The sequence below is a fragment of the Episyrphus balteatus genome, chromosome 1 (assembly GCF_945859705.1).
Source record: "Episyrphus balteatus chromosome 1, idEpiBalt1.1, whole genome shotgun sequence".
NCBI lineage: Eukaryota > Metazoa > Arthropoda > Insecta > Diptera > Syrphidae > Episyrphus > Episyrphus balteatus.
Window position 1 is genome coordinate 6,730,196 of NC_079134.1, and position 9,748 is coordinate 6,739,943.

Genomic DNA, 9,748 nt, shown 5'->3' on the forward strand with positions numbered 1-9,748 from the left:
CACCTTGTTCCGATTAAAGTTGAGAAATGCATGTAAATGCGAGAGTAAGCCACGCCTAGTTGGTGAAAAGAGATTCAGAATTGAGATTGTGTAAATTTGAATGGTGAGTATGAGCAATTATAGTTACTTTGAGGGGAATTAACAGGTGTGGTGAGTTAATAATTAGGTGATAAGAATTACATTTTGTGTAAATTTGGTTTTTTTAAAACATGATCTGTCATCAAAAATTTAGAAGATATGAATTTGAAATTAAGGAGAATCTAGTTGGAAGATGCTATTAGGACCTATTCAATAGTTAACATATGAAAAAGTGACAGTTGTGAGGTGAAATTTGTTATTTCTTAATAGGTTCTTCCTTTTTGATAGAATTTCATTAGGTTTTGACACTATTTTCAACAGGATTCAGAATTAAAAGTCCTTGATGATGTCTATTATCACATTCCGAATTCCCCATTTCATCTTCTAATAAAGTAAATATGGTGAATTTCTCCTTTGAATATGGTGGTGAGTATAATCTCTTAGATTACCCCCAAACCAAGACCAAAAACTCAACCAACCAACCAACCACACCCCCTTATTTGGTAACAAACAGAAAAAAAAAAAATTGAATGAACAAAAATTAAAATATGGATGGCGAAAAGAATCGCTATGTAGGTAAAAGGTAGATAAGTATTGGTAGGTTTGGTACATCGCATTGTGTATCTTACTTAAAGTCATGTTAATTTTTACGAAGTGCTTATTACCGAATGTAAATTGGATAAAATTGTTACTTTTTGACACTGTGGTGGATTTTTTGTTGTTTTTTTTTTTTTTTTTTTTCGTTGAAAAATGTGAGAGTGAATCTTTCACTAACTAAAAAAGTTGGTTGAGGGCAAAATTATATTTTGATTGTTATATCAGTTGATTGTGAATTTATTTACCCTTAGGTAAATAAAAAAAAAATAATGGCTAGCTTCATAAGTAGGTGCTTGTCATACGCTATCGCTATTGTGAATTTTTTGTTAATAAATTGGTTGATATTTTGGGGGTTTAACGAAGAGAAGAAAAGCAGATGGTTTTTAGAAACAAATTGGGATGGTGGGAAAGTGTCGCTGTAGTGGTGATAGTAATTTTTGGTGAAGGTGAATTTGTAATAACAATAACTGATGATGGGTTAATTGCTAGCTAGGAAGAAGAACTAGTAGGAAAAAGAACGTCTCCCGGCGCCAAAAGGCCTTATTAGTGACAGTTAGGTATATCTACTCATTTGGAAAGCTGCCATAGGTGTTATCAAACTATAGTTACATATCTGTGGCAATAAGACAAAGTAGCTTATGTCGACTTAAGGAATTTTTGAAAATTTCATTTTCAATCTTATTTTGTATGGTTTTAAATTTTTACTGAGCTGATTTGACTGGTTTTCAAATTTTTTTTTTTTACTTAAGCTACTCTGTCTTATTGCCGCAGAATTATAACGTTCATTAAAATACGAAGAGCAATTTGAACAACAGCACCTAGGTACTATAGCAATGAAAATTTGCTCGAATTCGGAGAAAAGTTCGATCAGAAACTTTAACCTTCTTTGCAACAGTTGTTTTTGTTGGGTATTCATAATTCTGCTAAAATTAGAATGAAATAAGCAGACGAATATAAAAAAGTACGTATAGAAAGGTACATATATTTTTTTATGTACAAAATTGTAGTTTAAATATTATAGCCCCTATGAGCAATTTTGTATTTAAATTTTATGTTTAAATGTGCACTTCCGGTTTGCTCCCGCTAATGAAGACATTTTCAAAAAGTTATCATTTTATGATTTTTTTTTTCAGTTGGTATAGGTAAATAATGGTATCTTCTCAAAACAAAATTTGTGGTGAAAACTCAAATATTGTAACTCGATTGCTTTTTTAAAAGATAATCATCACAATCATTATCAAAATATAAACTGTAGGTCCTGGGAGAAAAGACTGCATTTTTTTACCTACTCACGAAAGAACAATCTTGTTCTCGGAACTTATTTACTTCCATTTCAAGTCCAATGGTTACGAGTACTACAATCTTAACTGTGTGTATTTTCCATTTAAGTTCTAACTCTAGGAATTCTGGAGGAAAGATTAGGGCTTAAAAAAAAAAGTCCAAAGAAACATTGCCGTAATTGCTGTTATCAATACAGGAACCTGTTCAGAATTCACTGCATCAACTACTTCAGCTACTAGATAGTTGAGTCTCATATAACGTCGGGAAGCACTTTTTATGGTCTAAATTAAAAAAAAAGCTTCGAAAAGTAAAACATGCCGCACCAACCAATTGGTACAAAAAAATGTACGAGACGCTATAAGATATTATTTATCACATGACAAATAAATTTTAACATGAATGATCTACTGCATGGTTTTGCCAAACAAAATCAAATCAGTAGATGTTATTGATGCTCAAAATCTTTTTTTCAAGTTAATGTCTTATTTCAAAAATAGTATAGGTACTCCTTGTACCTACAAGATTTAAAAAAATTTCACATTTCTCAAACTAACGTCTGTTTTTCCATAATTAAAATTCTCTTCAAGGACTTCGGTCAACCAGAAAAACAGTTGTTGTTAAGTATAATTGTCACTCTCTCACATCAATATTGGCTGATGAACTAATGTCAATCAATAGAATCAGGGGTCGTTTGCTTAATTTTCTATGTCAAGGTGATGACTTTCTGCCACCTATTGAGAAAAGGTGACACGCTTCACTCACACAATTGTCAAATCAAGGACACGAAAAAACGTTAAAGAAATCAACGAGAGAAAAAAAGACGTTACAATTGGATGTTATGGGAAGTTATTTTAAAATAAAAGAATAATATGTCAACAATGTGAAGAAAAAAAATAAAGAAAGAAATAAAGAGAGTAAAGAAGTTCATGATCTTAATGGATTTTTAGAACTTCAGAAAAACTGTTAATTAGTTAGTTTTTGTGCAATTTTTCACGTTCATTGTGAATTTAAATGACACACATTACCGTTTATCCTTTGAAAAATAAATTGTACTTTAAATTGCATTGAAAGAAGATATCGAAGGACTTTCAAATTCTAATGGACGAATGATGCATAAGCGTTGACGTCATTTTTCACATCCCATGATGATTTATGATGATGCTCAAACATAAATACATGTGTTCCACACTTTTCGACATCCAAAAAGTGACATGGTACAAAAGTGGACCACCTACAAACGCAAAGACACTTTCAATCACAAAGAACCAAACCGCCATCAAAACATTGGAAGAAAAATTGTAGAAAATATTGAATTGCAATCACCAATTTGACACTAAAAACAATAGAACGCACTTGAGCCTGGCAAAAGTGGAAGTTATTGTTGTTTTTCTATTCCCATATCCACTTTTCTTTTACAGCCAATTCTAGAATATCCTCTTTCAAAGTCAAAATTAGTCGCTTTGCGGTCCTTTGATTGCGTTTTTTTGCCTCTATTTCGCTAGGATATTTGTATTTCTAGTGTTTTCTCAAGCTTAAGTGGTTCCTTCTGTTGTTGTTTTGCTACCGAAAAGCGTTAAGATTGTGCGGTCCTTGCCCCTCTTTGAAATGTCAAATGAAATATTGGTTTCAATATTTCCAAAAGGACTTTTTTCTTCCATTATCCTTTATTGTTTGCCGTACTGACTACCTTCAATAGCAAACATACGTACATGTGTGATTTTTTTGTTTGTTCTTTGCTGCAAAAATGGAGTTGAAGCACAGGTCTGCACAGAAAATAGTTGCGATGACGGTATATCAATTTTATTATGCAAAACGCAGCGCAGCATGTGTTCTAGACTAGCACTTAATGCAGAAACGTGGAAAGGATTTGTCGTCCTTATACATTCTTGTTTGGTAAAATAGAGAGGTTGTACCTCGAGTCCACCATTTCTTCATCGTCGTCACATGTCACATTCTCATATCGAATCTAATGGCCAACACGAACGTTGTTTTCTCATATATACCAACTCACATTTATTTCATCAAGGATTTACAATCCTTAATAGGGATATTTGCCAAGCTGACGTTTGTTTTTGTTTTTTTGCTTATTCTATGATAACCCCCCAAAACTACTATAGAGTCCTGCAAATATTACGAAGAAGTCAAAGTGGAAGGTACATTAAGCCCTAGAAATTTTGTTATTTTAGCTTTTCTAATGGGCCACAGATGGAAAGGATACAATTTTATTGCTGCAGGATATGCGTATAATATTTAGGTAAAATACACAGCTCGAGAGTCCAAATGTGTTTTGTGTTTTGTGGTTTTTGTATTTTTATTTTTATTCTTTTTGTTCCTCCTTGCACCAAAGAACAGAAGATACAATTCACATGCAAGAATATTTAATTGGAATTACCTAAAGAGGCATAAGGACGAAGGTGAAGGATATCAATAGGGTCCTGATTGAATTTTCAGTTACACTTTTTTTTCTGCAGTCAGTGACGTGTGGTTCCCTATTATTTTTTTTGTATGTATCGGGAACAGTTAAAGAGACCACCAATAGAGTCATCTGGGGTCGCAGCAAGGATATATAGCGGCACAGGACACACATGTCCTTTTAAGAAAATTTTCGAAGTCATCAAAAGTCATGCAATTTTGGATTTTTTTATGTTTTCTTATACACACATAGGTGACGTCTTTTGTAAGATGGTCTTCCGTTTTCTTTGTTTTTACTGTCAGTTTGGCGGAAAATGCCGACACGGATGAAAGAGGCCAATCATAATTTTCTTTTTTTCTTTTTTAATATTTTTTTGTTTGTTTGTTGTTACCCCTAAGATCCTTGAGTGTAATGCATTTCTGAATGAATTGAATGACATTCGAAATGATTACGGTTATTTGTGTGTTGTTTTTTTTATTCAAAGGTCTTCAAGGACGAATTGGTATTCGTTTACCCAGAAAGATGTCACTTAAGGATTTTTTCTTCGAGGTTATTTTTTAAAATATTTTTTTTCTTTTTCTTATTTGAATGGAAGTAAATGTCCCATCAAAAAAGGTGAAAGTTGATTGGATCAAGGCCGGAAGAGTGTCAAGTAATCGTTAAAAAAATTCTCAAGGAGGTGTGGATATCAAATTTCAATAGCTTTTCAATGTTTGAATTTCAAATTAACCTTGATAAAAATCTTTTGACATCTTCAAAAATCAGGGTGCCCCATAAGGTATGAAACAAAAGTTGATTTTTTTTTGTAATTCTTTTTGTTTTCTTAAAAGCCCGTATCCTTGTTAAAAATAACTGTTTTAACATTTTTTGGTTTTGAAAATTGACAAAAAAAATTTTGATAATAATAAAAGTTAGGAATGCATCGCTCAACTATTATCTTAAACTTATTCAGTCTCAGTGATATTAATGTGAAAATTGCGAAATAGAAAAAATATTACCTCTTCATTTATTTTTCAAATTAAATTGAATAAAAGAAAAGAACTTCTGGATGGAATAAATTGAATTTATTGTATTTAACTGTAAAAGGCACATTCCATTGAAATTCTTGTCAATAGTATTTTTTTCCTTAAACTTTTAATATAGGGTTTAGAAAAAAAGAAAGTTTTTATCTAGAATTATTTTTATAACGTCTCCAATAAGTTTTTAAAAATCACTATTTTATACATAAAAAACAATTTTGCACTCTCTGAGCTTTTATAAACCCAAACTTAAAACATGAAACATTCTAACAAAATAGACGTTTAATCGAATCCTAAAACTTCTCAAATCTCTCTATGATTCTGGCACATAGAATCTTTAGCTGATCAGAAACAAAAGAGCTGAGAAGCAAACTTGAATTAATAATAATTTAAAATATATTTGTACATCTCGTTATTATGTTACTTCATTCATTTAATACGAATAAAAATAGTAATTTTTCAACTGATTACTGTATCATTCATTCTCTTTCTAAATGATTGCAAAAATTATGGGCAAAAAAAAATATTCACTGTTGAATGTTTATGTTTATCTAAACAAAATACATACCTAATTTTCATTCTTATCATAAACGACTAACTTATTGATAAGCATATGTAACTGTGTTATATTTATTTGTTGTATTTATTAAATTCACAGAGATAGCTTTACCCAATTGTACATGATCGAAATATCAAACACATTTTTAGCTATTTAAACAAAACTAAAAAAGCCACAAATGTCATGGTTAACATAAAAGTGTCTTACCATTTTCCTACAAAAGTATTCTCATTTCTCTTAAATTTATTGACACCATCAATTTTGAAGCTGAAATTCATGGAACTTATTTCAATTATTTATTATTCAATTCAAAAAAAAAACTCAAATACGTTGTCATTTTTATTTTGTAAATTATTATTTCTTCCATCTGAGACACAATAGCTACCTACTCTCATTACACCACATACTGACTGGTTTATTAAAACAAAACACAAGGCTTCAATTATTCCTACCCCATTCCTATGCTATAATATGAATACAAACAAAAAATCCCGAGTATCGAATAAACTTTTCAATTTACAACTATATTCACTGTAAAAACAATGGCGTCGTCTCTGCAATTCATAATTTGTCACCATTTTAAAAATTCATCGCACACACAACACAAACAAAGAAAGAGAAAGCCCTCGAATACAAAAAAACCGCAAATAAACGCGTTCCCGCATGCATAAATAAAAGGACGACGACTCGCTTTCCGCCGCAGAGTTGGAAAGTAAGAAAAATGAAAACAAACGAATTTACCTATACACACAATATTCCATTCACCATCTAACTCCTTTTCGATTTTTTTTTCTTTTTTTTTAAATTTATTTTTATATATTGCCGCATACACATAACTCATCAAAGATGCATGTGCAGGGACACATCCAATGGCAACTAACCGCAAATAACAATTTTCCATTTTCCATTCGCGTACTTACTTACATATATTTATAAAGGTATATCTATCCACTGTTATGTTGATACAAAAAAAAAGAGAAACAAATAATAATACCGGTGATATGGAAATGAGTCCTGAGAACTCTTTGTGTGCGTTTTTTTATTTACTCAAGGGTTAGCGCAAACATAACATCTGAGACCGTTCGTCGCATTGACATCCATGCTGGTGTTTGTTGCGCCGCGCCATTGCCAAACAAAATACCACAGTACAGCTGACAGCTCAAATAAGGATAGCGAAAAATTTTGAATTCAAATTCTCAAATTTTCTTTCACATTTCAATTGGTTTTTAGCAATTGAATTGCGAGCTAAAAAAAAAAATAATAATGGGAAGCATTGTCCTTTGGCAATATAGCACGATACCACACTCTGACACCAACATAACATATCACCCCCATGGCACCATTTCAACAAACCATACACACCGACGACGAGTACACATCTTTGAATAACAATTATTTTAACCAATCATACGAAGGAAAAGTATTGGTTTCGTTAAATTTTAACCAACATGTTGATTCAGTGAAACACTTAAAACAAACGAACCAAATTTTAGAAAATAGAGCAGAACCATTTGAAAAGTTTAAACAAGTACTCAAACTTCAAGTAAAACGACAACATACACTGATACACTCACAAGCAATTGAGTTTCAAGTTTATTGAAAATTATCAAATATCAATTCCAAATCAGTTTCAACTCGATTGCAAATTGATTTTTTATTAATTGCAAACTAATTTCAAATCTATTGCCCAGTATTGAATCGTGGAAATTATTTCGTTTGTTAAATTCATTTAAATGACGTTATATTGACTTAATTTTGCCAAAATAAATTCTCAATATCTGAATGTGCAATTTGATAGTTTTGCATAAACTTACTTCGGAGGAATTTTTCATTAAGAAATTTTATCACTGAAATTAGTTCACATTTCCTAATTCACCCTTATTATGCGACCTTGCGATTTCTTTGCAAAATTTTATTTCGCTTTTCATTATTTTGCATCGTGTTACTGAGTTTGCGATCTGTAACAAGTTCGAATATTTTGCGCCGAATTTATTAAAATTTAACAGATTGTAAAACCAAAGTATTACTAAATTAAAAATCAGTAAAATAAATTAAAGCAAATTAAAAACTTGCTATTTAAAAAAAAGTGAAGCAATTTGGCGAGTCGAATTAAATAGCTTTTAATGAAATTGGTGAAGTTAGAGACAAAAATGGCACGTAAATTAAAATCATTGGAAATACCGCATTTTTTAATAAATCAAATCTTACCTATTCAGATTTTTTAATTAAGACTTTTAATTAGTTAATTTGAGTACTAGATTTTTGACAGCCACCAAAGCCGTTAAAAAGCTCGAAGTTTCAGCAATTCTGTTGCCGTTTCTGGATATTTTTTTTAGTATAGTAGATACAAAACAAACAAAAACAGGCGTACAGATATACGATTACCGTAGTTCTTCTTTTTGAAAATATTTTAAAGATTCTGGTGGATTTATTTTTCTGGTACTAAAATTGTCTGCTAAGTTCAGGGTACTTAAATGGTTCCTATACCGCAAATGAAACTACATAGTAACATCACATTGAAAGTTGAAAAAACCTTGTCCTCGATATTTCATGCCATAGTTTAGGGTGCTTTCTTTCTTGAAGATAGAGCACATTTTACTGAATTCTATTAATTGCACATAGTTTTTCCGACAAAATTATACATTCTGTTTTCCTTCCAGAAAGCTTATATTCTGAGTTTGTTTTCAAGTGTTGATTCCTTTATCTTTAAAATTTCTTTCAGTTGTTCTAGGCGCTGTCTGTAGTAAGGAGTTATATATTCGTCGCTTAATGCAATAGCCTTTATTGAAACAGGATTTTCAATTGATGATCAGTCTGACTCGGTTTCGGGAAACATTGAAGTCATGCTAGAGGAGCCTATAACTCTTCTCATGGCAGTAATTTTTCTCTTTATTTTTGTCCACCTTTGTGCCACCTTTTTTCAAAATAGATATCGCCAATTTTTATCTTCCGTATAACCTCTCCTATCACCTCTTCCTGAATTGCTGCTTTATACTTGGTTTATTATCTACATTTCAACAAAGGTTCCAAGCCTTTTATTCGGGAGTCTGTTTATGTACCGTATAATCCATGATCAGAAAATTTATTTTTATTGTAAGTGCCACTCACTCATTTAAAGCTTTTTGTTTTCATTTGGTAATGATTGTTTTTAAGATATTCCAACCAAAAAACAAAAATGAAACTTAAATCAGCAAGTTCTTGCGACAAGTCATTTTAATTCTTCTATTTTGCTTGAATAAAAGAACCAAGTTATGTAACACTGAGGAGTGAATGTGGTAAGACGTAAATTATATTAATAAAAAAAAAAAAACAAATGGTAACTCCCCACCTCTTTTGGTTTGAATTGATAAATGATGATCCCGTGTATCGACTCTATACAAAAAAAAAGACCACACATACACCATAGTTGTTATGAGTCGCACACTGCGGGTAGATGTTGTCAACCCTATATTCAATACGATTGTTCAATTAATTTCCAATCAAAATATTTTCTGCTATTTTATGGATGCCATACCACATAAATTACCATCTTTTGGCTTCGATTATACCTTCATAGCTCATAGGTACCTGAACATGAAAAGTATAAACAGAGGCTATATAGTAAGATGGTTAGGTTACCCTTAAGGCAATATAGTCTTAAAGGGATTCTATTTACAATAAAGAATGATTAATACGATAATTTTCCAATTTTCATTCCCAGGGTCGACGAAAACACACCGTGGAACACACCGAAGAGTAAATCTATTATTATTGTGTCCTTCACGGTTATTGTGTGACATTTTCTATTGTGTGATGATGTCC